This window comes from Coturnix japonica, chromosome 1 (genome assembly GCF_001577835.2).
Source record: "Coturnix japonica isolate 7356 chromosome 1, Coturnix japonica 2.1, whole genome shotgun sequence".
NCBI lineage: Eukaryota > Metazoa > Chordata > Aves > Galliformes > Phasianidae > Coturnix > Coturnix japonica.
In genome coordinates this window covers 82,823,478-82,850,592 of record NC_029516.1, presented here as the reverse complement: position 1 = coordinate 82,850,592, position 27,115 = coordinate 82,823,478, and the positions used below count along the sequence as shown (strand labels likewise).

At 50.4% G+C, this 27,115-nt stretch overlaps 1 protein-coding gene and 1 long non-coding RNA gene across 4 annotated transcripts in view; both read right to left on the bottom strand.

Annotated features, from left to right (window-relative positions):
• The window catches only part of BCL9 (BCL9 transcription coactivator), a 53,552-nt gene extending 41,823 nt beyond the window's left edge, over positions 1-11,729 (bottom strand). Inside the window, exon 1 of one of the 2 annotated variants that reach the window (XM_015879677.2) lies at positions 11,508-11,729. The gene's annotated coding sequence lies outside the window, so the exon portion shown is untranslated. Of the gene's footprint in view, positions 1-11,164; positions 11,235-11,507 lie in introns of those variants that run through there. The other variant, XM_015879702.2, reaches the window with a different exon arrangement.
• Positions 11,730-12,400: 671 nt separating this feature from the next.
• LOC107322055 overlaps positions 12,401-27,115 on the bottom strand; it is a 27,827-nt gene continuing 13,112 nt past the window's right edge. For both annotated transcript variants that reach the window (XR_004309270.1, XR_004309268.1), the window contains exons 3-6: positions 25,112-25,193; positions 18,340-20,612; positions 16,396-17,831; positions 12,401-12,780 (exon numbers count right to left, since the gene is read on the bottom strand). This is a non-coding gene — a long non-coding RNA (uncharacterized LOC107322055). The remainder of the gene's footprint in view (positions 12,781-16,395; positions 17,832-18,339; positions 20,613-25,111; positions 25,194-27,115) is intronic.

Here is a 27,115-nt window from a genome sequence, read left to right as displayed (position 1 = left end):
GACTCAGTACTTCCTACTCGGGTATTACTCCCATGTTGGGATAATTACTGCTAATTAAGCTTGGAACTAATTAGGCCAAATGATCTCATTTATACGAACATAGATGACTTCTAGGAGTTCACACACTCAAAAAAAAATCCAGGGGTGATTGTATCACTCCTGGACTCACCAGCACTTGGCTTTTGAGGTGGGCTGTCCCTCCCCAGGAGAGAAGCCATGTTGGAACCCAAGTCCCAGACCTCAGGGCTCTTCCCAAGGTGCAGCAATGCTCTTTGGTGGTGCTCCCATTGGCTGGCCCAAGTCACCGCCTGCTCTAAAGGACACCGCACATTAACAGAGCTGTATCACATCGTGGTCCAGTTCAGGAAAACCTATCAATAACCCTCACCCAGTCCCAGCTGCCTTCTCAGCGCACCTTAACCACCAATGCATTTCTTAAGCACACTGAATGTACTTGTTTGCATCGACGCCGTGTATGGTTAGAAATTACATCCCAAGCGTTTGGTAACAGAGGCTCAGCGCACCTCACAGCACGGCCGAGGGAAGCAGCTGACTGGCAAATGGAGCTTCTATTCTCCCAGGCTCACTCTGCTTACAGCCTGGTTGGTTTTAACAGAGCCGATTTCTCGCTGCAGTCAGAAAAATAAAGGACAGCCTGTCAGGCCGTGTTTATGTTGCAGCTTCTCCTCCTCTCCCCCGGCCTCGGAATTTCTGCACCAGCTCAACACTGAGACTCTCAGGTAAAGAGACACCAAGTCAAAGCAGCTGTTAGCAAAACTACCACTTAGACCTGCCTTTGGTTGATGGAAACAGCAGCAGGCAGGCAGCGCGGTGCTCCTCGCCTAATGCCAATTGGGTTGAACAAGACAAAGCTTATAAACAAAACCTCTGAGTGCTGGATTTTTATCTGGTTAGCTTATGGATTAAGTCAAACAGGAATCCAACTGTTGCTTTTCACCCAAAAGATGTTTTTTGTGACAGCGGCGTGATCTTCTCCTGCATTATTTTCTGATTTCAGCTTCGTACTGACTGAAAGAAGAAAGACACTTTATCTAAAAGCAACTTTTGAAGCAACTGGACATTCTGAAAATGCAAAGCAGGACTCAGATCTCCGGCCCCAGCTGTCTGTGCTACCAACATCACAAACATACATGGCCTCCCATCCCTGCACTACCAGAGCAACTCAGCACCTCTACTCGGCCTGTCACAGTCACTGAGGCTGCAAACTGACGGGTCTGAGCTATAGTACAGAACAGTTCCATCACATTCACCACATGGATCACTTCTTTCCTTGCATCCTTTCTTCCAGCTTCTTCAAGATCTGCTTCAAGATGCAGAACAACTGTGTATGCAGTAAAACCTGCTTTCTCTTTCCCGTTGACTTTCTCTCATCAGCTCCCTTTTTTGCTCCTAAATACTTCATTCTTAAATGTTTTCTTATATTTCAAGCCCAAACCCCAAAGCCAAAGACCCAGACACCAGGAATGTGCCATTGTCCTTAGGTCTTCTTCCAGCCTGCCCTTTTGTCCTCACATGATCATTGTTCCCCGGTGAGTCACAGCTCCCCCCCTTCCCTTCCCTTCCACATGCCTCCCGAACAGGCTTCTCTTTCCCAAAGCCTGTCAGAGGGGAGCCCAGCAGGATTCCCTTCAGCAGCCTCACCCAGTGACAACACCTCCTGGAGCAGCCCCTCCAGCTGCCTGAGGCATTCCCACAGAGCTGCCACTTCTTTGTGTGGCACATGAGTCTAAGATCCATACATCACACACAGGAATAGAGTGATCCTCTGCAAACAACATCCTACTTCTGCCATTTTCTTTAGTGAGCAACATGGCTCCTAAATCTGATCCCCACCCCCCCCTCCACTTGTTGTTACCCACTCCCATCGCAGCTCTCCCGAGCTCTCTCCTCCTTCCCCTGGCAGTCCTGTCATTCCTTTCTTCCCAGCTGCCCTGGCCTCCCGTGCTACCTCCTCTGGCCCAGATACACAAGCAGACTACAAATGCAATCATCCATACGCATATCAGATTGCATACTGGAAACGCACATGCTTCCACATGCTGCAACAGAACAGCCCGTGGCCCACTGAATCACATTGATTTGGGTGTCTTGAGGAAAGGGGTGGGTTAGAGATCTTCTAACAGAAACACAGTCATTCAACCCAAAGTCTGAGCAAGGCAACGGTGGGTACATCATCAGGGCAGCATTCAGCAGGCGCACACACAAGCCCCACTCTCTGAATGGTTAAAGGGGAGAAATTCAGGAGAAATTCTGCATCCCAGCTGAGCAGAAAACACCAATAAATAAGACGCTTTACGCTGACTGAGTGCCAGGAACCTCCTAACATCCTCCCAAACTCTTGCATACAGGACTCTCTTCAGCTGCCAGTGGTTTGGACGGCAGAAACCAAGCAAACAAGCTCCCCGAGTAACAGAGGAAGGAAGGGAAGCAACACCCAGGTGGAGGAACATCAAGTCACAACCACTACAGAAAGCACCAAGAATGCCTTAATTTCGGACTACAAGAAGTCCTTCAGGATACAGGCTGTCTCTTGCCAGTGCCCGGGCTGCACACTGCACCACAGGACTCCGCAAACAAATACCTCCTGTCACCACCCTCCTGCAGAGAGGCCGTCCCACAGCACCTCCTGTGGGGCAGCTGCAGAAGATGATGGTCTCTGATAGTGCCAGCTCCAGAAAAACACCCAGGGTCCCAGCAGCCAAACGGTGGGTGAGATGGGACACTGGCCCTGTCCTCTTCCACCACAAATGTCTGGGTTGGGACGGGCTGCATTTTGAAAAGGAAAGTGAAGGGGCTGCTTCGTACTGCAGGCAGTTGCCTGTTTTGAATTTCCACCCTTCGCAAGAGCCCTGGCTCTGGTTCCCGCAGCATCCAGCAGGAACACATCCCTAAGACTGAGCTTAGAAACAAGATGTATTTATTTGTTATCATTTTCAGTTATCCGAGCGAGGTAAAGGTCACAGCACTTATCTTCTGGGGTTGGTTCCCGCTCCCACTCATGTGATTCAAAACCAACTGAATGATTTTTTCCATCCTTCTCAGACAGAGAAAAATCCAGTGGACCTGAAACCCGATACAAAGCATTTTCCAAAGAGGATCTGCGAGAAGCAAGGATCCACTGCGATGGGAAGCAGAGGAGAATTGCAGACACTGCCAGGTACTCCTCCCCAGTCCCATGAGATGCAATGAAACATGCATTGAGATGGGTTTTTTCCCCAAGTTAAATCCAAGCTGACTACAAGGAGAGGAGCAGGCAGGTCACTTTTCTGGGAGGAGTGACTTTTGCTGTGCCACTAACTGCACTCACCTGGGAGAAATGAAAGCCACCAGCAAGCAATGGACACTGACACAGTAACACTGCATTCCACCTCTGCTCTCTGATCTGCTGTCTCAGTGTCCCTTCTCCCTTCTTTCTGGTTGACAGCATGACCAGGGAGACGAGGAAGTTAGATGGGGAGGCAAATGAGGCTGAAGGACATAATGGTAAGAGTCTGGGGAGAGACACGGCCCAGAGTCAGAGCAGGAGGGAAGGACCAGGTAAGACTGGAGAAGCAGGTACAGAGACGGATGAGAAACAGCTATGTGTAAAACTGAAAAGGGTGTATGGCACCTTGCATAGGGCATGAGGGATGGATGCAGGTCAGTCTGCTGCAGAGACTGAAGGAAATCAAGAACTGTTTGGGTAGTAGAGCCAAAGCCCATGACTTCTATTAGCCTGAGACTGAGTCATGCCTACTAGGGACAAATGTGCTGTTACTTAGAAACAGTGGAGAAAGTCACCATGCCCTGTCCTGACAGACACTGGCTGAACTTGAACACCGTCTGTTTGACCTCTTGATGCTTTGCTGCCAGAAACCTCAACCTGGCCAGCACTCCCATCAGCCTGCTGCACTACTGCAACCCACCCTGGGAAAGAGCTCCTCCGTGCCACGCATCCCTGCAGAGCCTGTCACTCTCCTTGTGACAAGCACGGATATCTCCAGGTGACAGCCAGAGGTACCTCACAGCCAGAGATACCACAGCCAGGTAGCTCACAAAAAGGCAGGGGATGGCTGGGAGTATGGGAATAGAACAAGCAGCCAGGACCAGAGCAATCTGCGAGGCTGCATCCAAGGAGGTATAGGGACACGAAGAGGCAAAATGTGAGCCGACAGACTTCAGGCTGTCAGGCTGATCCCATGTGCTGTCCTTTTCCCTCAGCCCTTGTTAGCCTGGCCTGCAGGCACAGTCAGCAGCTCCCATTTGGCAAAGCCATGAGGACAGGCAGCAGAGGAAAGCAAAAAGAGGTCCAAGGTGGAGAGACTCATAAGAGAGGGATCCAGGAGAATCAACCAGAGAGAGGAGAAATGAAGAGCGTGGCACATGAATAATGGGGGAGGGTAGGAGATACAGGGTGAGAGAATAAAATGACATGAACAGAAGGAAGGGAGCTGCAAATAGAAGGGGATGTGGAAACAGCAGAGAGAAACAGATTGCCAGAGCGGTGGAAGTAGAGGAGACCTAGAGGGACAGAATATAATAAGAACTCTTAAAATGAGAGGAAAATAGGAAAGAGAAGGGAGCGAGAGGAAGAGTGAGAGAAGGATTTATGGTCTCCCTGAGAAGAAAGCCTTGAGCTTTTTTCTTCCTATCTCTCAAAGGTTTTGTGAAAGCAGAGAGAAGACCTGCCATCCTCATTTTAATAATGGAGAAACTAAGGTGCACAGACTGAGGGATGCAGTGGATGAATGAGACGGCAGAAAAAAAGCTTAGCTTCCTACTTAAACTCACCTGTCAGAGACACGGGTGAAGAACAACCCTGACTTTCTCCTCTTGAGCACAGCAGAGAGATCACTACCCAGAGACATTAGGAAGATGGCTTGGGAGAAGAATGAGAGGTAAACCAAAGGTACGTAGCTAAGAGAGTTGCACCTGCTCATTTTTACCAACACTCAATCTCTAGAGATCCAAATGTGGAGGTATTTGGAGTGAATTAACCTAGAATGCACCAAAACAAGTGACGGTTGTCTGCTGAGGTGGAGAATCACCTGCAGGGACAGGACACTACAGCATGGGCCCAGCTGCTCGCTGATGCAACAGCTCACATGAAGAGCAACAGGGGCTCTGCTCCTACAGTGCTCACCAACACCTTTCATTTGCTTTTTGTTTTTGTTTTCCCTCCAGAGCGCCTAATATTTATCCAGCTTTATTTATACCACCTTTACGTTTCAGCTGCCGCTGCAGAAAACCATCTTTCCGTGCGCGCAAATAAACATCAAACCCCTAAAGTCACATACGCTTGGTATGCAAGAGCTCTGAATAAACCAGATATCCGGTGCCTGTTTGCTCTCCTGTACACACACAGGCAAACACAGCTTCCCAGTCACCCACTGTACACAAGAGCCCATGGGATCAGGTGCTCTCTTAACCCCGGGAAGCGCTCCTTCATGACCCGCACGCTGTCTAGGATTCCCCTCGTGGTGAGTGACGAAGGTCCCTCAGCTATGAACCGCTGGTTAATGGCGGGTTGCGCACCTTGTTTGTTTACCGCTGAGGAGGAATGCTTGTCATGGCTGTCAAGACTATAAAAATATTTCCATGACTTCAGACAGCTCGGCATTTTTACATGCAGCCGAGAGAGTGGGTGAACGTACAGATGAAAAATTGAAGGAACGTTATTAAGGGAGAACAGAGACTACCTCCTAGCACCACCAAGATGGCTCAGGGAGGCCAGAGAGGTCAGAGACGTTTCTGAATAAAACGCATTTTTTCCCCCCTCGGGTCTCTGAAGAGCTGGCAATAATTAAGCCTTACAACACCTTTCTGGAGTAGATAAGTCAGCCGAGGCCAGCCAAGGTTAAAGGACTCACCCGTGATCACACTTAGCAAACCAGAGAGGAGAATAAAACCCAACAGATATCAGTCCTGTTAACCAAGCCCTGGAACACCTGCTGACAGCCAGGCCCACGGACGGGGCTACGTGGGGAGTCTGCCACATGCAGGTTCTCAAAGCCAGCCCGACAATGGGACAAAGAGCCGAGCGGCAGCATCCGCTGCGACTTGAAGATGGTAATTGTGAAAGCAAGTGACAGAAGGCTGGGAAGCAGTGCCTAGTTACGAACTGTGGTGCCAAGTGTATTAAATATACATTGATAGATTCAATTACAACGAGCATCATGCAGAATGGAAGCGTGTGCAGTCAAGGACCCAGGATGGCAAGATGGGCATAACCCCAAAACATCACTGTGTTTTTCAAGAAGAAACTCCCTCCTCCTGATTTCATAGCGAGGGTGCAGCCTTCTCTTACCGCACACTGCCCAAAGTCACCCCAGCCAAGGTCTGGATGGTGACACCCAAGCTCCAGGGCTAGCGAGAAGTGCCAGTGACTCAGGTTTAGTGGGCTCCATTCAGCTGTGAGAGATCCATATCACCTACCGCTGAGCAGCCCTTTGTTATCAGTGTCACCAGAGAAGCTGCGGAGTGAAGTGGCAGAGAAAGTGAGCTACCCATCAGCGAGCCACCGCCACCTCACCAGCACCCGCTGAACCTGGGCTAGGATGTACCACACTCAGGTGTGTGCTGCCCTGGTATTAGTCTGATATGTTGCCCTGCATCCATCTGTGCCAAAACACTGCTGTTATAGGGAGCCCTGGGAGCATGGGATGTGGCAGAAGGCAAAGCCAGATCCTGGCATCCAACTCAATGGCTAATACAATGAATCCATATTGTGAAGGGAAGGTCACCGCTTCGCTCATCTGCCATTTTTACACATTTCCTGAGGATTTCAGAGTTATGAAGTTATCACTGTCACTCCCCAGAGCTCCATCCTGTGCCTTACCATGACACATGGACTACCCAGACCACCAGTAATGATTTAATTTCCTCCTCGGAGCAAAAATAGCAAGGATAATCATTCGGCACTCCATACACACAGCTGCCACCTGAAAAGTGCAGGTGAGCGCAGTTAAACAGAAAGGCAAGCACGATCCTAGGCCATTTTTTGTACCTGGAGAACTAGACCAGCCGTATTTTGCATGCAAGATTACAGGTCCGTGTGTAGCTCCATTTTCACATTCCATTACTGCAATTGCACACGGCCAGTTACGTGCTTTAGCAGCAGCTTACAAAAGCAACTGCTGCTAAACATACAAAATCCAGCTCACGGATGCAGACTAAAAGCACACCCCTTGTTTTTCTGCCATAGGAAAAACATGCATTTGCTGTCTGCCTGCCCGTTGTGCAAACAGCACCCAACATACAGCCTCGTGCTTACACTTGCACACTGATCCACGTTCAGCCAAGCTTTCCAGTAACATGAAGTATATACAGCATTTTGCAACTAGAAGCATCTCAAAAATGCAAAAAAGGCCCAGGTTTTGCATTAAAAAACCTCCCAAGAAGCAGCCATAGCCACCTCTCTGCCTCCAGTGCACTATCTGTCCCAGGCTCCCGAGAAACACAGCACACACAGTGTAAGACAAGTAAGAGAAGAATACCTTTTTCATTTAAACTATAGGGGAGTTTTACCTAGATAGACTGCAATTTCCTGAGCTGGAACCTGGCAAAGCGCCCAGGGCTACGACCACCCCCTTCCTTCGCTTGCAAAAATGACTGTGGAGTCTTCAAGCAGCCAGAAGTAGTTTTCACAGTTTTGTTTTTACTTTTCTTCCAAAAGATGCTGAGGCAGGCTCAGTTGTAAGCAAAGCCGGGCGCTGCACAACTTCCAAGAACTAAACTGATGCGCGATGTTCTAAGCACACTATCCCCAAATACCCTACTGAGGAATGGTTCAGCACTGAGTCAGAGGGAAGCGGGCTGAATCACAAATAGCGATTCCTGCAAGTTGCCTTCCTCCCCCCCCCTCCCCCCTTTCCCCTTCCCGCCCCTAAGTCCACGATCCAAGCAGTGACCAGGTTGTGGTTAGCTTGGGAAATCTGATGAGATCACAGTCTGGGGAGGTACAGCTTCAGATGCTTGAGTTTTTGTTAACCAGTTCCTTGTTTTGCATGGAGACAAGGCCAGCAGTTGCTCTACCAGGTTCCCCATATGTTTGTAATACTGTTGTTATGGGAATACATGTACAGTCCATGTCACTGGCAAGTAGCGCTGCTTTGTGCTAGAAGGACAAAACAGAACTCATTGTCCAACAGAGCACCGAGTTTAGATATAGCTCAAGCAAAATTTATCATAGCGTGAGTCACGCTCAGTGTAAAAGGCGTGCTTTGTTCACATGATGCTGTGGGACCCTGCCATGCTGCCCATGGACAGGAGCATGGCATCTCACCAGCACAGGCCCTCAGTTGGGCAGGCTGCTTCTTGGGAGGTGAGAGACTGCTGTTCCCAACTCATGGTTTTTGGATCCAGGAGGACCAACCTGAGCAGCTGAGCAATTTGCCTAAGGGTGTCCACCAGACCAACAGCAGGACCCACCTTCTGCAAGACCTCTGAGTTTGAGACCACTCTTTCTCCAATGGGAGAAGTTGAAGGATAATGTGGGGATAATGACAGCTTGAGTACTAACACGAGTCCACATCACAAAGCAAATATACCTGCCTCCCAAGTGGCCTAAAAATGGGCGATGAACTTGCTTACAGGAATAATGCATGTGTTTATGTCTGCAAGGCTCTTACCAAAACCACCGTGCCTGAGAAGCCTACATACACCCTTAGGTGCTGGCAGGGAGCATCTGTGGGGCTCACATCTCTGGGGGCAGCAGCAGCAAGTGAGGCTCTGCCACATCAGAGTGGAGCTGAAGAACCGACAAGGACAAACCTTCATGCCTGACAGTCCCAAACAGTGCGAAATGAAGGCGGGAGGAGTGAAATGTGTTTTGTTTACTGCCAACCAAATTGACTCCTGAGCTACTGCTGAAGATCTGTGCCACAAGAGAGGAGCTGACTGGAGCAACACACAGCCAGCTCAAAAGAAAACCAATTTGTGCATTGAGGTTCCTTTTAGCCATCCACAGGCAGCGACAGACATGGCAAGCTCCCCTCCCTGCCCCCCCAGCTTTGAGACATTGCCATTTTCTTTCCCCATCTCATGCAGCCAGGCACATCCCATGCTGTAGCTGAGGCTTAATTGCATACACACTCTGTGGGGAAGGGCAGCATGAGATAGAGCCGCCCATCCACAAAGGAGAGGGGCAGGAGGCAAAGAATCATTCCTGTCTCCCAGTCCCCTCATCGATCGGCACATCTTGGATCTTAGGGTGTACTGCTGCTCATATCTGCAGGCTGTCCTAGAAGGAGGAAAGTGACATCAAATATGCACAAGCCTTCCTTCTGTCCTGACAGCAGGTTGAGTTTTCAGATGATGTGGAAACAGCAGCCTGCTCTCCTCCCCCAACATGGTCTCCTCACACCTTCGCTTCAGTGCTGCCGCCTCACGGCCCACTCCAGGGCCCTGCTCCCTCCCCTGCATCCCCACTGTGGCTCTGCCCAAGGCTCCTTGCCGCTGCCTTTGTGCCTGCTTCACCCTTGGCCTCTCCTCTCAGCACACCAAGCAGGGACGTGGTAGTGGTCTCTGTTGTTCGGCGCAAAGTAAGAACAGAAAGGGCATCAAACTGCCATCCGGGGGCACAACTTGCCCACGCTGCCAACTGGGCTGCACTTCAGGCAGGTGATCCCAGAGAGGACATGAAGAGCGTGCACATGTGCTATATGTCCACGTGCACAGCACACCAACCTCTCTGCCAGGTGCAAGCATTGCCTTCCTTCTCTGCTCATCTTCAGTAAGAGCCACACAGAGAACGTCTGACCCGAGATGAGCTCTCTGCATGTATATATGCATGAAATTTTTATGGCATTGTTTGTGCGTGTGATGTCTGCGGTGTGTGTCTGCTCCATCACAGGGCTGATGCTGTGAACAGAAATGCCAAAGTGTGGCACATCTTGGTTTTCGGTCTCGACTTCCCTGCACCTCCCATCAGTCCTCATGCAAAGCCGGATGTAAAATCCTACTGGTGCCTCACTAATAGACTGATGAGGAAAACAAGAGATCTAAGCCATGCCTACCAAGAAGCACATTTATAACATGCACCCCTTGCCCCCCTGGAGGGACAGCATGCCACACATGCAGGTACATCAGTGAAAACTTGCTTCCAAGAATGGGGGTAGGGTACACGTGAAGAGCTTGACTTCACCCTTAGGCCTATTTCCCCAGTGCTGATCTTGGGAAGCATCAGATTTGTCCTTGCTGTCACCAGATTTCAACATAATCAACAGAGATTCACAAAGTCACACTAACAGAAGGTCCTCTACAACACTCACAAACAAGGCAAGACACACACTCTTTGCCACCAGCCCTTGGGCTGCTTATGAGGAGCTCTCCCTTCCCCTGCTCAGCAGTGAAACACAAACCTCTGCTTCCCCACTGCCCCGCATCTGGCTCACCCACGCTCTCCCCTTGCTCGTGCCTTCACCGAGTTCAAAATTCCCCCTCATTTCCAAGCTGCTCCCAGGTCTCCATCGTTCACCCTTTTCCGCCTGCTCCCCACCTTCCAGCACCTCTCCTACTGGTTTTCCACCGGCACCAAAACCATTGGAGCCGGCGTGAGCTCCTCACGAGGCCAGCAGCATCTCCATCCCCACGTCACCGCTCAACGAGGCCCATTCCCAGCTTCCAAGCCCAGCCCGAGAGCTGCCTCCTGCTTCCCCTGCCGAGCCCGAAACCCGTCTCCCCGCACGCCTCCATCACCGGGGCTTCCGCCTGCACAGCGCGGGATGGAGGAGACATCGCGGAGAGCGCTACTACACCCAGCCATGGTTTTCTGCTTTCATTCTTCCGCTGCTTATTTATTTATTCGGCGGAGGGAAGGCAGCGATGCCGAGAGAAGCCGGCTGAGATTTGTGCCGTGCACGTTGTGGGGTTTTTTGGGGGGTATTTTTTGGGTTTGGGGTTTTTTTTGTAGGGTTTTTGTGTTTTTTTTTTTTGCAGTAGCAGTGCGCGCCTCCATCTTCCTCGCCGGATCGAGCGGGGTCTCAGGACGACGCGTCTCCCTCCCCACCTCCACTCTCCGCTCCCCCCTGCAGCGCGGCTCTCCTCCCGGGCACTGCCGCCCGCCCTCTCCCCCCCTCGGCTCCCGCTCAGCTCGGGCAGCGTCGGGACGTCTCTTATCTCCACCGAAACCACCGCGACCGGCGAAACCCGATGGCAAACTTACAGCCCTCCCGAGGAGGCTCTCTGAGGGCAGAACCCCTCCGGGATTCACGGCACCCGGGGCGCCAAACGCAACCGCTCTCGGACCGCCTCCCCCTCCGCCCTCCCCGGGCCCGGCCGACAAAAGCCCCCCCGGGGGCCGCTCGGGCCCGGCCGCCAACAGGTGTGACTCGCCCCGCGTCCCCCCGCCGCCACGGGGGAAGCTGAGGCGCTGCCTGCCGCCCGCCCGCCGCAAAACTTTCCGCCCCCCGCCGCTCCGGGCCGGGCCGTCCTGCGGCACGCACCGCGGGCAGCAGCCTCAGAGCGGAGGCGTCCCGGGGCCGGGCCGGGCGGCGGCCGGCGCTTACCTGCCTCAGGCGGAGGGCGCGCTGCGCGGCATGGCGGCGAGGCGGGCGGCGGGAGGCGGCCGGCGGCCCGGCCTGCGCTCGCAGGGCGCTAGGGCAGCATCAAGGCAACTTAGGGGGAAGGCTGGCGGGGCCTATTGTCTGCGCGGGGCGGCGGGGCGGCGGGGCGGCCTCCCCCCGCGGGCGCCGCGGCGCTTGGTACGGCCCAGGCATTCATGCCAAGCGGCTCTGGCGCACGGCGCTCGCCTCCCGCGGCTGCTGACAAGCCGCAAACGAGGCGCCCCCTCCCGCCGCCTCCCCCGCCCCGCCGGCGGGCGGGACGCGGCGCGGCCTCCCCCGCCTCGCGAGCACCGGCGGCGGCCACGGGCCCCCGGGGGCTTCAACGCCTGGGCCTCCCAACTGCGCGGGGAGCCGGGGCCTGGCCCGCAGCCACGGTGCCCGTCGAGCTCCGCAGACGAGCTGCTGGGCGGTGGGCACGTGCCCGTCATCCCCATCCCAGTGTCGGCTCCTCTTGAGGGGTGCAGGCCCGTGCCCCGAGAACAGCCAAATTCCAGCTCTCTGGGGCTAACGTGGGAGCACGGTGAGGAAACTGGCCACACAACACCCCCGAGCTCGGGCTGAGGTCAAGCCCTTTGGTGACACCCCGGCCATCCAGGCCTACACACGCCCTCCATCCAGCAAAAGCTAAACCGAAATGTGGCCGGTGTGAATCACAGAGCAGTGTGCCTGGTGCACGGGTTCACCAGGGTTCAGTCGGCGCAGCGAGGAGCCACATGACCCACTGTCATAGGTTTCATAACAAAACCACAGAACTCCATCTCAAAAAACATATCCCTGTCCAGGGACAACAAAAGGTTTTTCTGTGAGGCTCAGCGGAAAAGGACTGCGGAGCCCAGAAGTGTTGCACAAGCATCAGCTGGTTTCATTTAATCAAAATAATTATTATGATCACAATAATGGCCACTCGGATAGCTGGTCTCAAAGACACTTTGCAAGTATTTTTCACCTACATTTAACGAGGGGTAAAACAAAGTCAAAGTGACCTACTAAGGTCACCTTGTAGGTTCTGCAACAGAAGGGAGAGCTCACCTTTCTGAACTCAGGAGCCCAACAGAGAAGCCACCTCCCCAATCTAGAGCTCCCGCAATCTCCCCTGAAGTTGTATTGAAACGTAGAATAATAGAAGTTCTGTATTAGTCCGTGTTGCTCCGTGAAGAATTCTAATCAGGTCCAATTTGCAGTTTGGATACTAGGACAGATGCAAATGATGTGTTTCCTAGGAAAGAGAAATGGAGGTTAAGCGAGGAAGAAAGACTGTGACCAAGGAAGGCTGGAGATGGAGAGAGGAATGAGCTGGGGAAACACAGCCAGACTGGAAAACCAGTGTGTGCACAGACACCACAGCTCTATACACCAAAGGCACTTCACAGTGCAGGAGCTCAGCCCTGAACCCAGAGTTCATTTCTGAATGAGAGCCCTGGGTCTTGTCAGGGTGCCATAAAGGCTGGGGTCTACTCAAGCCAGCCTAAAAAGCTCAGGATTTCTACATCTCCTCATAGTTGTTTAAGGGAGAACAAACCTCCCGGGGCTGCCACAGGTTGAAGCCTGATCATATTCAGATCCACATTCTGCTAATGGGAAAAAAACAACCCAGGGCTAAACTCACCTTGTCTAGGAAGGCTGCACCCAGCAGAAACAGCCTCTCTTGGCCGCTCCCAGTCTCACTTTTTAGGCTGCTTTTCTACCTCAATGAAGATGACTTTGTCCTCTCTGCCAGCCCCCAGACCTGCCAGAATCTAACCGGGTGATACCATGTCTTCTCGCAGCTGATGAGAGCTGCTGCTCCTGGCAGGGCGGATTTTCCCTCTTCCTTCATTTCCATAACGTTTCTCTTCTGTTTACTTTCCCATTGCTCTCCTCATGGCCCCAATTCAGGACAACGTGTAAGCACACGTTTAATCTCATTGATCTCATGGCACTCCACGTATGAAGGAAAACACGGGTCCCTTCGCCGAGCGCTCGTCTCTGAATTTTACATTAAAGAGATGCGAGATAAAACTCAGAAGTGATCACCTGAAGGTGGACTGGGACGTGGGCATCCCCCTCTCCTCAGGTGAAATGGGGAACAAGGAGGGTGCCGATCCCTGCAGATGCTTCCACCCCAGTGTGTGCCCAGGGAAGCCACAACGCCCTTGGCAGCAGAGGTAAGCATGCCCTCTCTCCTCAAACAGGCGCGGCTCAGAAGCTGGAGCACTTCCACGGGAGACACAGACAGGAAACGCCAGGGGCAGAGCAGGCAGCACAGGCTGGGACTTCTGAATCCTCCAGGAGTGCTTTAACCTGCCTGGATGCTGCACCTCACCAGGAAGCACCAGCCTTGCAGTTCTGTACAGTACCCATCCTGGAGGCGAGCTCTTGTGAAGCACTGAAGCATTATGTTTCTGGAATCGCCTGCTGCTGTGCTAAGCTTTGTCGAGCAGGAAGCTTTCCCAGACAGGTACAGAGCAGGGCTGCTGAAGTCTCACAGCCCAAATGGATGACCCTGAGGGCTCTGGGCATCCCCAAAACTGGGCATCAGCTGAGCACGGGTTTGCAGGATCATACCTTGCTCTCAGGTATCTGAAATTCATCCGAATCCTGCTTCAAGAGATGAAGAGCTTTACTTGACCCATAACTGGGATTAATTTCCCTGTCTGTCAAGTAGGAATTACAATATCCCTCTATTAATTCAGACTGTGTGATGTTTGGTGGGTTTGTTTGTTCGCTTTGGGGGGAGAGAAAAAACCTTTTCTCTATGTGCATGTATGCTGCCTTATGAGATAGGACCCCAGTTCTACTTCAAGTGATGAGACGGCTCCTGTAAAGAGGCAGACAGTAGGACAGTCTAGCTGACATACATACCTGCTTCCTTTTTCCACTGCACTGAAGCATTCATCTCCCACCTCCTCCACAAATGTATCAAGAATGAGTAAAAAACCAATAGTACTGTGCTTGCCTTGTGTTCCAAGCAGGACTACACATGCTTGTACCATACGGTCTTGTGTATGCCCAGTAGATCAGACACCTCTGCAAGGCACACAGGCAGATCACCTGCACAGCAGGTCTGACAGTGTGGGCATTTGTTAGGCATTGTGTTTTAGTGCTTGGATGCTATACGGTTCACCTCGCCAGCATGCAATTGAACTATCCTGAATTTCTGGATGTTCAGCAGCCCAGCTATCTGACAGAGCCGATGGGCATGTGGAAACTCTGATGTTCCCATTTCATCCCAGCAAAATTCCCAGGTGGAGAAAGATGAGAAGATCAGGGAAATACGCACATGTGGAAGCTCAACATGCTGAAAAAGACGGGTTGATTCACCTGTACCTGTGCAACAACTGTTCACACCTCTTTGCTGCTATGCCTCACTTCATGCCTGTTCTTAGCTGTGTGCTCAGGCTGTTCAGGATAGAATCACAGAATCACAGAATCGTAGGGGTTGGAAGGGACCTCCAGAGATCATCGAGTCCAACCCCCCTGCCAAAGCAGGCTCCCTACACCACGTCACACAGGTAGGCATCCAGGAGGGTCTTGAATATCTCCAGAGAAGGAGACTCCACCACCTCCCTGGGCAGCCTGTTCCAGTGCTCCGTCACCCTCACTGTAAAGAAGTTCTTCCGCACATTTGTGCGGAACTTCCTATGCTGTACTTTCATCTCATTACCCCTAGTCCTGTCCCCACGCACTACTGAAAAGAGACCGGCCTCGCCACTATGGCTCCTTGATTCTTGAGTAAATGCTGCTCTGAACTGGTGTGGCTCTGCTTGTCCACATACACATCCTTCCTCACAACGCATCAGCTGGTCGTGCACGTCGGCTGTCCCTCTGTCCCTTGTAGCAGATGTTTTGAAATGCTGCGCTTGGTCACATTTTACAGCACTTTGGGGAGTCTTTTACTCAGCTCCATTAGTTTTCCCCACTGTCAATGCAGCCTAATGCCATTGCCGTAGATGCTTCATTCCCGATCAAACCTCAGATAAAATATTCTTAAGAAGACCTCAGAAATCCCATTATTGCCAATTTTCAAGCCATCTGTTCCTTTTCTTAAAGTCCCTGATGTTGGATTCATGGGCTTATGCAAGAATCTCAGCTTTCACTAAAAAAGGAAAAGTCACTTCTCTAGTTCCCAAAAGCCTCCAACACTGGAATACCAGAGGAGGACTCTGAAGTGATAGTGCACTCATTTCAAGCCAGATTTTTGAGATAATGCCCTGATTTGCAGGTCCTGGCTCTCAGTCTTGCTCTCTGGGGATGAGTGCACCGTTCAGCTGCATTTAGAGACCTTTCTGCTGGAAGCAGAGGGGATGCACTGTGAAGTATGGGAAGAGGAGGGAAAGGGCAGCTCTGAAGCGGTGCATTATAAAGGTATTCTTAAGCCTTCACAGCCAGAGGCGGGGGGGGAGGGGGGCAGAGAGGGTTAGGGGGGATTGTTCCTGTTGCAGTTGCATTGTTTTATGGTGGTGTCATGCAATGAGATGGTGCCGGTTGTGGTTGTAACCAGCAGGCGGAGCTGAGCTGAATAAACAAGAGCGAGCTATTCATAGCCATAAGGAGGGCAGAGCACTCCTCTCCTAGCAACACAACCAGAAGAAGAGCAGTAAGAGCTCTGCCCAACTGGGGAAGAAATGTGCACGAAATGTGGACGTTCCTCCCCTTCCAAGCAGTTCTTCTTCCATTGCTGTGAGATGCCCCAAGACCTCTCACCTGCCCTGCTAGCTCTGCCCAATAGCCCTGTTTGAACTCAGCAGTGTACTTATACAGGGTTTAGTAAAGTCCTTTCTCTAGGGGTTTGACTAGTAAACATCCTTTTCTCCTTTCAGATGAGAAATACAGGAGAAGGCAGAGCACAAACCTGTGCTGCAGACCGTGGCACTCAGGAACTTGGTGGGATGAAGGCTCTGCTCTGCTATCTCAGGACTGATGATGTACCATCCATGTTCCACAAGCAGTGGGAAGGCCGCTCCATCTTGCCATTTCTTCACTCATTTCTCCTTGTGATGTGATGCTGACTTCTCCAGTGACATCAACATCTGCACATAGTTCCTGATGTTTTTTGCTGGAGGGGACATCTCAGGGCAAAGCTCTGGAAGTTTGGGGTGCATGTGATAAAGCCCACGGTGGTTACATGCAGAAGGACGTTTTGCAAAGGAAGCCAACGCACCTCACCATTTGAAAGGTTGGACATGTAGTAGCAAGGTACCGACAAGTGTTCCAAACACCTGTAACATCACCAGTAAATCAAGCAAAAGCATTTGTCAGATCATCATTAGGAGAGTAATGAGGTAAGTACAATAGAATTTAGGCCAGGCAAAGAGGCCGGCACCCATCTGCAGGAGATATCACCACAGACAATGAAAAGTCAATATTTAAGAGGAAACTTATGGACTTCCATCAGAGGGAATCTAATCCATAATGAAAAGCGTTCCTTGTTCTGACCTCTGCACAGCACAGACATACAGTCACACCTCCGGAAACCTGCAGATCTGCCTTCATCAAGCTACCATCACGTAATTGCCATAAGCAGGCTTCTCAGCTTGTGAGTCCACCAGTGCATAAGCTTTGCAAATGACTCCAAATCAGAATACAGGAATCGTGTTCTCTGGTGCACCACAACAAGCAGATTTTTGAACGACTATTTAATTTTCCAACAAGTTTTCAATGTGTGAATGTAATAAATTGCTGGGAAAATAATAAAATAAATAAAATGAAGGAGAAGGGTAATCATAGGCACAATTACAGTGTCTATCTGGAAGGTTGCATACTAGGCTTCTAGATCTCTTGCAAAACATGCCACCACTTGAACTCCAGCAGTAATTATCTTTTATAGAGTTTGGCGAGAAGAAACAGCCTCAACTCACAGTTTGCCATTCAGTTACAAACTTTCTGTTAAAGGAGAATGACAAAATCCAGGAAGCCCAGGTTTCACCTCTAACTTTAGGACCTGGAGATTAATATAATAGATGGGGTGAGCAAGTCACATAGATTTGGCACATCCAGCTGAAAGGCAGCGCAGCTGATGGGATAAGAGAACTGTATTTTGATCTCAGCTAATGGGATATGGCACAGCTTTTTCTCTTTGTTTATTTTTGCGTTGCAGGAAGGTTAGGCAGGAAGGGGGTAACAGACTGAAGCCTTGCTCAGCAAAGGTTAGGAAGTGCCCCTGAAATATAAATGAAACGGCAGCATAAGACGAGCAGCAATGTAAGGTGTGCTCCCTCAGAGCAGCTTCCCTTCCCTTAGTCTGTAGGAAATCCAGGCTGCGATTCTTGCTTGGTGTACCTGATTCACCTGAAAAAAAGCAGAAGCCTGATACAGTTAAGAGTACTTGATAGAAACGATAAGACAAGAGAGCAAAGAGAAAAGAACAATTGATTTAATGCCTTCTTCATTTGTATTTAAATAAATAAAGGTGCCAGTATAAGGCTTTAGGCACCTTAACACACAATTAAGACTACTAAAGAGAAACCAAGCTATGAACCACTCCCAGGCAGCACGAAATGATTATCCAGAACGTGCTCTGCCACCTCCCAGAGGAAAGAAAGAAAAGGCTAGTTCCAGCCCTTCCAGCTTCTCTCTCCAAGGGTGTCATTCCTAGCACTCTCATCTTAGGGCTTCTGCTAGCAAGGGGAACGACACGCTCTTGAGTGCCACTGCTGCCCTGCTGGGACACCCCAGCACTCTCTGCCTACCAGAGGGCAGATCGGTGACCGCCGCTGCTGCTGTACTGCACAAGAAGGGAATGCATGCATTGCTTTTCTTCCTCTGGTAACACTTAGAAGAAAAAGTACTGGCTTACCCCAGACAGTGTCAATGCTGAAGAATATTGTTGGCCTCAGCATAACAAGCTGGAGAATTTCTGTGTCCACAGGCAGAGGGGTGAGGGTTGGGGGAGGACAGGCAGGAGAAAGAAGAAAAACAAAGAAAGAAAAAAAAAGAGGGGGGCTAAAAAACTCCAAGTGATTTCTCTGGCAGTTACTTCACTAGCAAGACTGTTACAAACTCCCAGCTCGTAACATTGTTAGCATTTCCCCCACCACCTCCATACTGAATTGTTTCTGTTTTCCATTAACATCTCTTGCCCAACTTGCAGCTGCACCCTGCCTCTCCTCCCCACCGCAGTGGCCGGAGGTGACAGGCCTCAGTGGAGACAGCAGCCACTTTCCCCAGGGAAGGACCAGCACTTGCAGCGAGAGACCAGCACTGACATCACCGCCTGCACTGCATTCCATCAGAGCAGCTCTGGTAATCCCCAGCCTCAGTAATCTCCAGCCCAACTTGCACATACTAAGATGGTATGGTGCTAATGGATAAGCTCAGAGACATGCCAGCTGGGGAAACGTCAGCGACCAGCCTGCTGAACAGACCACGGGTGAGGCAGAGGAAACTGTGGAATTAGTGGATATGGAACTGGTTAGATAGTTCAGCCAGAGGGCTGAGGTCAATGACTCCTTTGAGGTGGAAGCAGGTGATGAGTGGTGTTCCCCAGGGGTCAGTCTTGGGACCAGAGCTCTTCAGCATCTTCACAAATGGCACAGATCAAGCGTACCCTCATCAAGCTTGCGGACAACACCAAGTTGTATGGTGCAGCTGATGCAACAGAAGGAAGGGATGTCATCCAGAGGGTCCTTGACAAGCTTAAGAAGTGAGCCCCTGTGAACTAAATGAGGTTCAACAAGGCCAAGTGCAAGGTGCTACACTTGGGCTGGGGCAGCCCTGGATATGTACAGACCAGGAGAAGAACTCATTGAGAGCAATGCCTCAACTGAGAGCTATGCCTCACCCAGTTGGTAAGTCAGCCTATGTCCTGAAGAACCAATCTGTATGGTCCTGTAGGGTTTGTTATTGTAGTGATGCGGACACCTATGCAGTAGAGAACTTAAATGATGTGAGCCATCTGATGTGAGGCATAGTGGCTTGGGCCTTCATTGGCACGTCCACCCTTGCACCACCTTCTGTGTCATGGTATCATCAAGATGCCTACAATATGCAGTGGGAGTGGGATGAATGACCAACAGCAAGAATTTCATTTCTGATGAGGGAATCCAGATAACTCACCCTTGAATGACCTCAGGTACACTATGTCACCTGCCCCAGTGCAGGGTACGCCTCAGCACACACACTGACACTCTCCCAGCCTGGCAGTCATCTCTGTGAGTCCCTTCCATGAGCACTCACTGACTCTAAACCTTCTCCTCGAGTTTCCATCAACTGCTAGAAAAGCTCCCACTTCGTTGTCCCTGGTGGCCAGAATTCACATTCAGCAATCACAGCCTGGCACTCCTGCAGGAAGACAAGCTTAAATAAAGGAGCTGAATATATCTCCTCCTCATCCAGCAATTATTCTGTTTCCTCTTCTCCTAGGTCTCCAGCCTGACTAACTCTGTCTCTGTACACTGGATACGGTCCCAGCAATGCTCAGCTCTGCACGTCAGCTGGGACCATGTGCAGTCATGACATTAGGCACGATCCTTGATCTCAAACAGTACCAGCTGTCACCACGCTGACCCACTGGGACACAACAAAACTAGGCTTTTCTAGTTCTTATATTCTGGCTGCCCCTTCCCCATGGGAGTGCTTATAGCTAATCCCAAGCCAGGTCACACATTGCTCAGCAAGATCCAGTCCTAATTGACATCCCAGCAAGGACAAGCTGCAGATACCAAGCAGCCTGCTTGGCAGTGTACACTGGGCAGAAGGAAGCAGCAACTTTCCCATGGGTTGGGAAGCTCCTGGCAGCCTCTCCACAGCTCTCTCCCTTCCATGCTCTGCTAGTAGTTGTGGCACCAGTGCCCAGCAGGGCTTCCAAGAAGCCCCATCTGGAAATGTAGGAGGAGAAGAATAAGCCTACGCTAGCCAGTGTGGGTGGCATGGACATATTGAGTCTCTGTGGACACGTGCACTGCAGGAAACCTCTCCTATCAAACACCTCGCCTTGAAATAGGAAGGGTGACCTTGCTGGGCTCTCGGTGTACTCTAAACAATGTCAAAACTGTGCTTCTTGCCTTTGAAGAGCCTGGTCCATGTTCGGTGTATTTTGATGGGAATCTTTTCACTCGCTTCAAGGAGGACCTGGATGGGGAGAAACAGAGATACAGCACTGTTACAGAGGAATCAACTTTCCCTGTGTCAAACCCATTCTTGTGGAGGAGGAGACAAAGGAACAAAAATCCAGAAAGGGACAAAGCAACATCTGGGACTATCTGGTTCCATAGTTCCTTGTTCCTCCGGCATTTGTTTGTGTAACAGTAATGATTGGTTTCCCCACCAAGGTCAAGGCCTCCCCGTACAAGACACAGAATAGTGTAATGAGAAACAGTTCCTGCCCTAAGCAACTCAAGTGAAGAAGAGAGTGAGGAGATGAGGAGCGGGGACATAACTTGCTCATGTTAACAGGGGCCAAAGGAAGAGCTGGGATCCCAGCACATCTCTCCCCACTTCCCTTCTCCTCTCCCCTGGCCAAGGGTCCTCAGCCATAAAACCACTCTGACTCTTCTCCATCATTCTGCATGGCTGCAAAATTAATTAGTTAGGTTTCAGAATTAGTTAATTTCTAGAAGTAGTTCCTTCATTACAAACACCATACAGCAGGCATTTTACATCTACAGCTACAAGAACAGCCTAAGCCCACAACCCTTTATCAAGAGTAAAAATAGAAAACAGTCACGGTAAACGTGAAGAGAGTCAGGAATAAATCAAGGGCAGAGAAAGATGGGAGCACTAAAACTTCTACAAGAGAATGAATGCTTCGAAAAATATCTAATTAGCCACAGAGCCTGAATATACTGCATACTTGATGGCACGGCAAGATGATAAGGTGGCAGCTCAGGGCTATACAAAGGCAGTTTTAGCAGTTATATATATAGACTCAAATATATATATATATATAGACTAAATGAGAAAGAGTCTACCCTACCAAGTCACATCCTTCCATGTCGACTTGAGCTGAAGGAGTCCCTTGTCACTTCCATCCCCCCAAGGTCCAGAGACCCACAGAGTGGCTCCTACCTCAGAGTGAGGGAGATGGCAGCTCTGAACAGGAGTGGTGGCAACAATTGAAACACTAAAGGGAACTAAAGGGCTATTATGTCACTGGGGCAGGATTGGAGGTGCTACAGCTTCTGCACCTCAGCCAAGGTCGGGCTGGAAGTGAATGTGCATATGGATGAAGTACTGAGAATAGGAGCATGGCAGCAAAATGAGTGAGAGCAGGCAGAGCGTACAGGCACAGAGTGACAGGTCCCTGTTCCCATACTCTTGAGAAGATGTTAAAACTTGCTTCCCATCACGATTTTCTTTATAACGCTGTCTTGGTCGGAAAACAACTTGGGAAGAATCTGTGGACATCTTGCTGAACAGAGATAAGAGCAGCAAACATTGGGGGACAGCAATCAATTCCCTTGTCACGCAGATGACACCAGGAAGACCAGCCTACTGCTGTGTTGGAGCAGGGCTTGACCAAAGTAGCTTGTGTGCTCTGCCACATGCAAGTGGGTTTTCTTCACTAAGGGGATCAAAAGCATCATTACAGCCCTGATTAACAAAGCCAATCTTCTGGTTTCATTGGTCAGGCAGGGAAATCTCCCAAGTGCTAGTACTGCTAAAATAAGATCTTGTTCACTGGAGATTAAGCAGAGCCTTCTCTTTCCAGGCATGTTTTGTTAGCAAGGGATTAACTAGGAACATTGACATTTAAGTTGTTGTCACTGCGCATTTGAGGCTAAGCACACATTAATTACAGGGCAGCACAGCTCCTGGTGGCAAAGCTGCTTTTTACAAAGAGGACACAAGGTTGCACATCCCTCCATGTGCGAGGAGGGATGGACACGCAGGGCACTCCAGCAGCAATTTCAGGGGGCAGGAGCAGTCCTCTCCTGCAGAGGCAGCCTCAGTTAACACCGTGTTTAAGCGAACAGGGCGATTTACACTGATCACAGCTACTGCAGTTCCAGCTACTCTGCAGACACAGTCAGGCATCAGCTTTTCATATGGAAGTAATGGTTAGAGGGTCTTTGCAGAGCCATATCCATCTCTAAGAGAAATCAAAAGAGAGAGAGAAATATATATATATATATTTATATATATATATAAAATAAAAGAAGGGATGATGCCAGTTCAGTGCTGGGGTGTGTTGCCCTGATGCTCGGAGTGCTGGGCAGCATTCAGCTCGATGCTCTCCTTCCCTCCCAAAAGGTCCTGTCAGCAACCAACGCGCTCGGGCATCTCAGATGACTGCGAATTAAATCAGCTCAAAACATCAGCACAATCATCCATCAAGTCTCATTCACACTCGACTTCAAATCTCATTACAAGCCAAAAAGGCGCAGTTTTGTTATTGTCTTAGCGCTTCCAGCACAAACGCATTCAAAACACCGCAAGAGAAATGGTGCCTCGGCACAGTGTGGCATAGAGCTGCGACAGAAAAACGCTTCTCCGGTGCAATTGTTCAGCTCCATTTCATGGAGAGAGTCGCACAGAGGGAGGGCTGCGTGGCAGGGAGAGAAACAGAGAAACACGCCAGGCTACACAGAGCCGACAGGGAGAGCGGGAGGAGCGGGGAGGAGGGAGGGGAGGCGAGGAGGGAGGGAGACGGGGCAGCTCGAGGTGAGAGGATGCCGCAACGACACCTCAACTTCCTCCCCGAAATTAATAAGAGGGGGGACTTCAAGAAGCGTGCGTGAGCGAAGAGGAAGCAGGAAAAGGCGAGGGGCGAGCGGCAGCCCTGCAGCCCTGCATCGCACCAGCCCGGCTCGGGCCGCGCCTGCCCCCTGGCGGCTCGATCCGGCTGCGGTGGCGCTGAGCGGCGCCGCCCGCCCCGCCCGCTGCCAGGCCGCGCCGCGCTAATGGCGGCCTGACCCGAGGGAGGGGGCGGTCTGGGCCGTGTGGCCGGGCCGCCTCACCGGCTGATGTTGGCTCCGTCAGAGCAAGGTGGGATCCCTTCACACCCAGCCTCTGCAGCCCGAACTTTTTCAGGAGATGGTAACTGCAAATAGCTGCCCAAATACACTAAGTACTCAGAGAGCCTGAACACCTCCAGGGATGGGGCAGCCACAGCTGCTGTGGGGAGCCAATGCTTCACAGTCCCCCGAATGTAGAGGACATTCTTCACTCTATCTAAATCTCCCTCCTTTACAATAGCGTAATGAGAAACAGTTCCTGCCCTAAGCAACTCAAGTGAAGAAGAGAGTGAGGAGATGAGGAGCAGGGACATAACTTGCTCATGTTAACAGGGGCCAAAGGAAGAGCTTAAGCAAGATAGCAGTTTTTTTCACCTAAAAGGATAACCAAGGGGTGGCCAAGCTATCCTGAATCAACCAAACAGTGGAAAATTTCTGCCATGTTTCTTTGAAACCCAGAAGCAGGGGAAACTGCAGTGGAAGAAAAGCAAGAACATGTTATGATATCACCACCCTCCAACTCCCCCCATCTTCCCGTTTAGGGCCTTTATCATATACTGGTGTATCACAAATTAACCCTATGATTAGGATGAGTAAAGGCAGTCCCCAAAGGATCGCCTCTCCATGAGAGACTTCCTCCTCTCCCTCCAGACAACACAAGTAACATGAGAAGCTAGCTGATGCTCACAGAGCAAGAACCACCCTGAGCCCAGTGCTGGAACACTTGTGCCAAACACCAGGACCAAAACTGCTTACATCCTAGGGTGGGTGCAGAGCAAAGCAGCCACAGTGTGTTTACAGAGGGAGGGTGCAAATTGGCCTCCAGGGAGAGCTACTCTGCTGCTGTCCCTGTAGCTCTGGGGTGGGGGAAGGACCTCCAACCGTGATAACTACCAGGCAGGCGCGTATCTGCCATCTCCTAGGGGGAGAAGATTCAGAGCTGAACTGTCTGAGCCTATTAACTGCTGCTGGTTCCTGTGGATGCATACTGGCACAAGGGTTTACCGCAAATAGCCTGCTTCCATCTCTAATACTGCATTCAGACCTTCAAGCCCAGCCCTGTGAAACACCCTTCCCACTACACTCCACAGTGTCTCTCACTGACAATTTCATTTTCATACCGGGAGACCTGAAGGGTGGTTTGCAGTAAATGGAAAGAACTGCGTACATTTGCATGGTTGCATAATCACGTTATACATGGATCTTTCGAATGCAGGAGAGCAGAGAGAGAGAGAGGAAATTGGAACGTCACAAGCAGGAGCAAAAAGCCAGATTTCTCCATGAGATCAAGGAGTAGATGTAAAGTCAGTCAGATGGAGAAATGCCTGAATAGCTCTTCCAAACAGCAAGAGTTGCAGGCTTAGCTTGAAACATAAACAAAGCAAGATGTTTCTGGGGGCTGGGCAGGTTTTGTATAAACTCTATTTCCTCTTCCATCATTGAAACCGGATGAGAAGAACAGCCTGTAGCTTGCATCTTTTGCCTCTCTGAGGGCTTACACGGGGCTCATTTTCTAGGACTGTCAGACCAAGACCTTTCACAAACACCATATTCACTGCACACAAAGAAAAAAATCACTCACAGCCACGCTGCCAAATGAGAAACTGAAGCTGAGAAGCAGTACAATGTATTCTGGAATTATATATATTCTTCTCTTACTAAATCCTCACTTACCAGCATTGGAAGCTTTCCCTTTTACGTTTGTCATGGCCCTTTGGCTAGCACAGCCCCCGGCCCAAGTCACCTGAAACGCAGCCTGCAAGACAAAGCATCACCTGAAATATAAGTGTTATTAAAAGGAAGCATCAGATTTTCACAGAAATGAAGCATTCTGTGATACAAGAGAAGCTGAAAACAGCAAGTGCAGAATGTCTTTCTTAGGGATGAAAAACTTGCTTTGGAAACATCACCCATCTCCCTCTCAGTTGCTGTAAAATTGCCACCTCACCTCCCTTACTGACATCAGAATACATAGCAGGGTAACAGAAGGGTGAGAATGTTTCCACAAACATTTTGTGGTCCACTTTGTTACTCAAGTATTGCTGCAATTTTTTAATGAATCTAGGACACTTACATATCCAAACTGTTTGAAATGTTTAAACATCTGAAGAATTTCTCAGCTACTTCCTCAAGTGTGAAGGCAAACACAGCCCATCCTGCAGAAAAAGGGAGAGTGGGAGGACATGTTTTTTTTACATGTTGTACCTCCTCACCTCCTTTGCACAGTCTGATTTCTTGCTCGGAGTAGGTAATAAATACTGTATTTAAAGGAGACCTACCCTCAGCTGAAAAGGATGAGGGAACAACAGGTGCCCAATCTGAATTAACCATCTTACCCCTAGGTGCAAAGCTGTCATCACAAACCCTGAACCTGTTACACAGAATAAAAGGCTAACAGGAACGGCACGGGAGCATCTTCCCAAACAACCTGCAGCATATGGCAGCAAGACCCTGCAGGATTTCCAGTGGCACAAAGCAAGACTGCGAGGGGCTGGCTTCCCTTTTACACTTGGGCCTTTTTGCAACACTCTGGAAGTGTGAAGAGGCAACAGGCAACGTGCAAACTTGGCCCACTGTGCTCACATTAAATTCCTTGACACGGGGCATTGTACGTGAGTGGGATAGCTGTCAGACATTGCCTCTAAGGGCACATTCCTGTGCAGGAAACCTTGGATGCTTCTCCCAACTACCTCTTACTGCAGTGTCAGATTCTGCCTACTGCAACTGCACCACAAAGCATAGGCATTTATCCCTACCTGTGAGTAGACACAGTTTAGTTAAATGCATCTTTTTACAACCAAGGGAAACACTGAAATGTCTTAGACTGTCAGCAGCCCCAAGAACAGAACCGAGAAGCAAGCAGAGAGGGGTATGTCCACAGCACATGTCATTATGAAAAGGAAAGATACCTGAGCTACCTGTAAATTAATTTATTCAGGTTCTGGAAGCAGGCCAGGAGGCACATACACATGCAGTAAGACAGCTGCAAGCTACTTCACATAAAACTTGATGCATCCGACACCAAAAAGGATGAGCCTGAGATTTTACACCGCAACACCTTTGCTTGAGCCAAGTTGCTTGCAACACAAAGATGAACAGGACCTTAGCATTGAATTTTCTACTAATTTTCTGGTAAGGACGTTCAGGGGAGGAACATGACAGCATTTTTTTCCAGCATGAAAAATCTTCCTTTGTGGCCCAGACTGTGTCAAATACACCTTGTACAGTGAAAGAAGGATCAGGTACTAAGCAGAGTAAGGTCAGAGCACCACTCAGTGAGAGACCTCTTGAGGACAAGCCGCTACAAAGCTAACACCCTTGCAAGCTCATGCCACAACTCAAGCAGAGGCTTTGCCTGAAGTCACAAGCGGAAAGAATCACAGCATGACCTGGGTTGGAAGGGACCTCAAGGATCATGTAGTTCCAACCCCCCTGCCTGGCAGGGCCACCAAACATACACCTTTACTAGATCAGGTTGCCCAGGGCCCCGTCCAACCTGGTCTTGAACACCTCCAAGGACGGGGCATCCACAACCTCCCTGGGCAGCCTGTTCCAGGGCCTAACCACTCTCCTAGTAAAGAACTTCCCCCTAACATCCAACCTAAATCTTCCCTCTTTCAACTTAAAACCATTTCCCCTAGTCCTGCTATTGTCAGCCCTTTCGAAGAGTTTACTCCC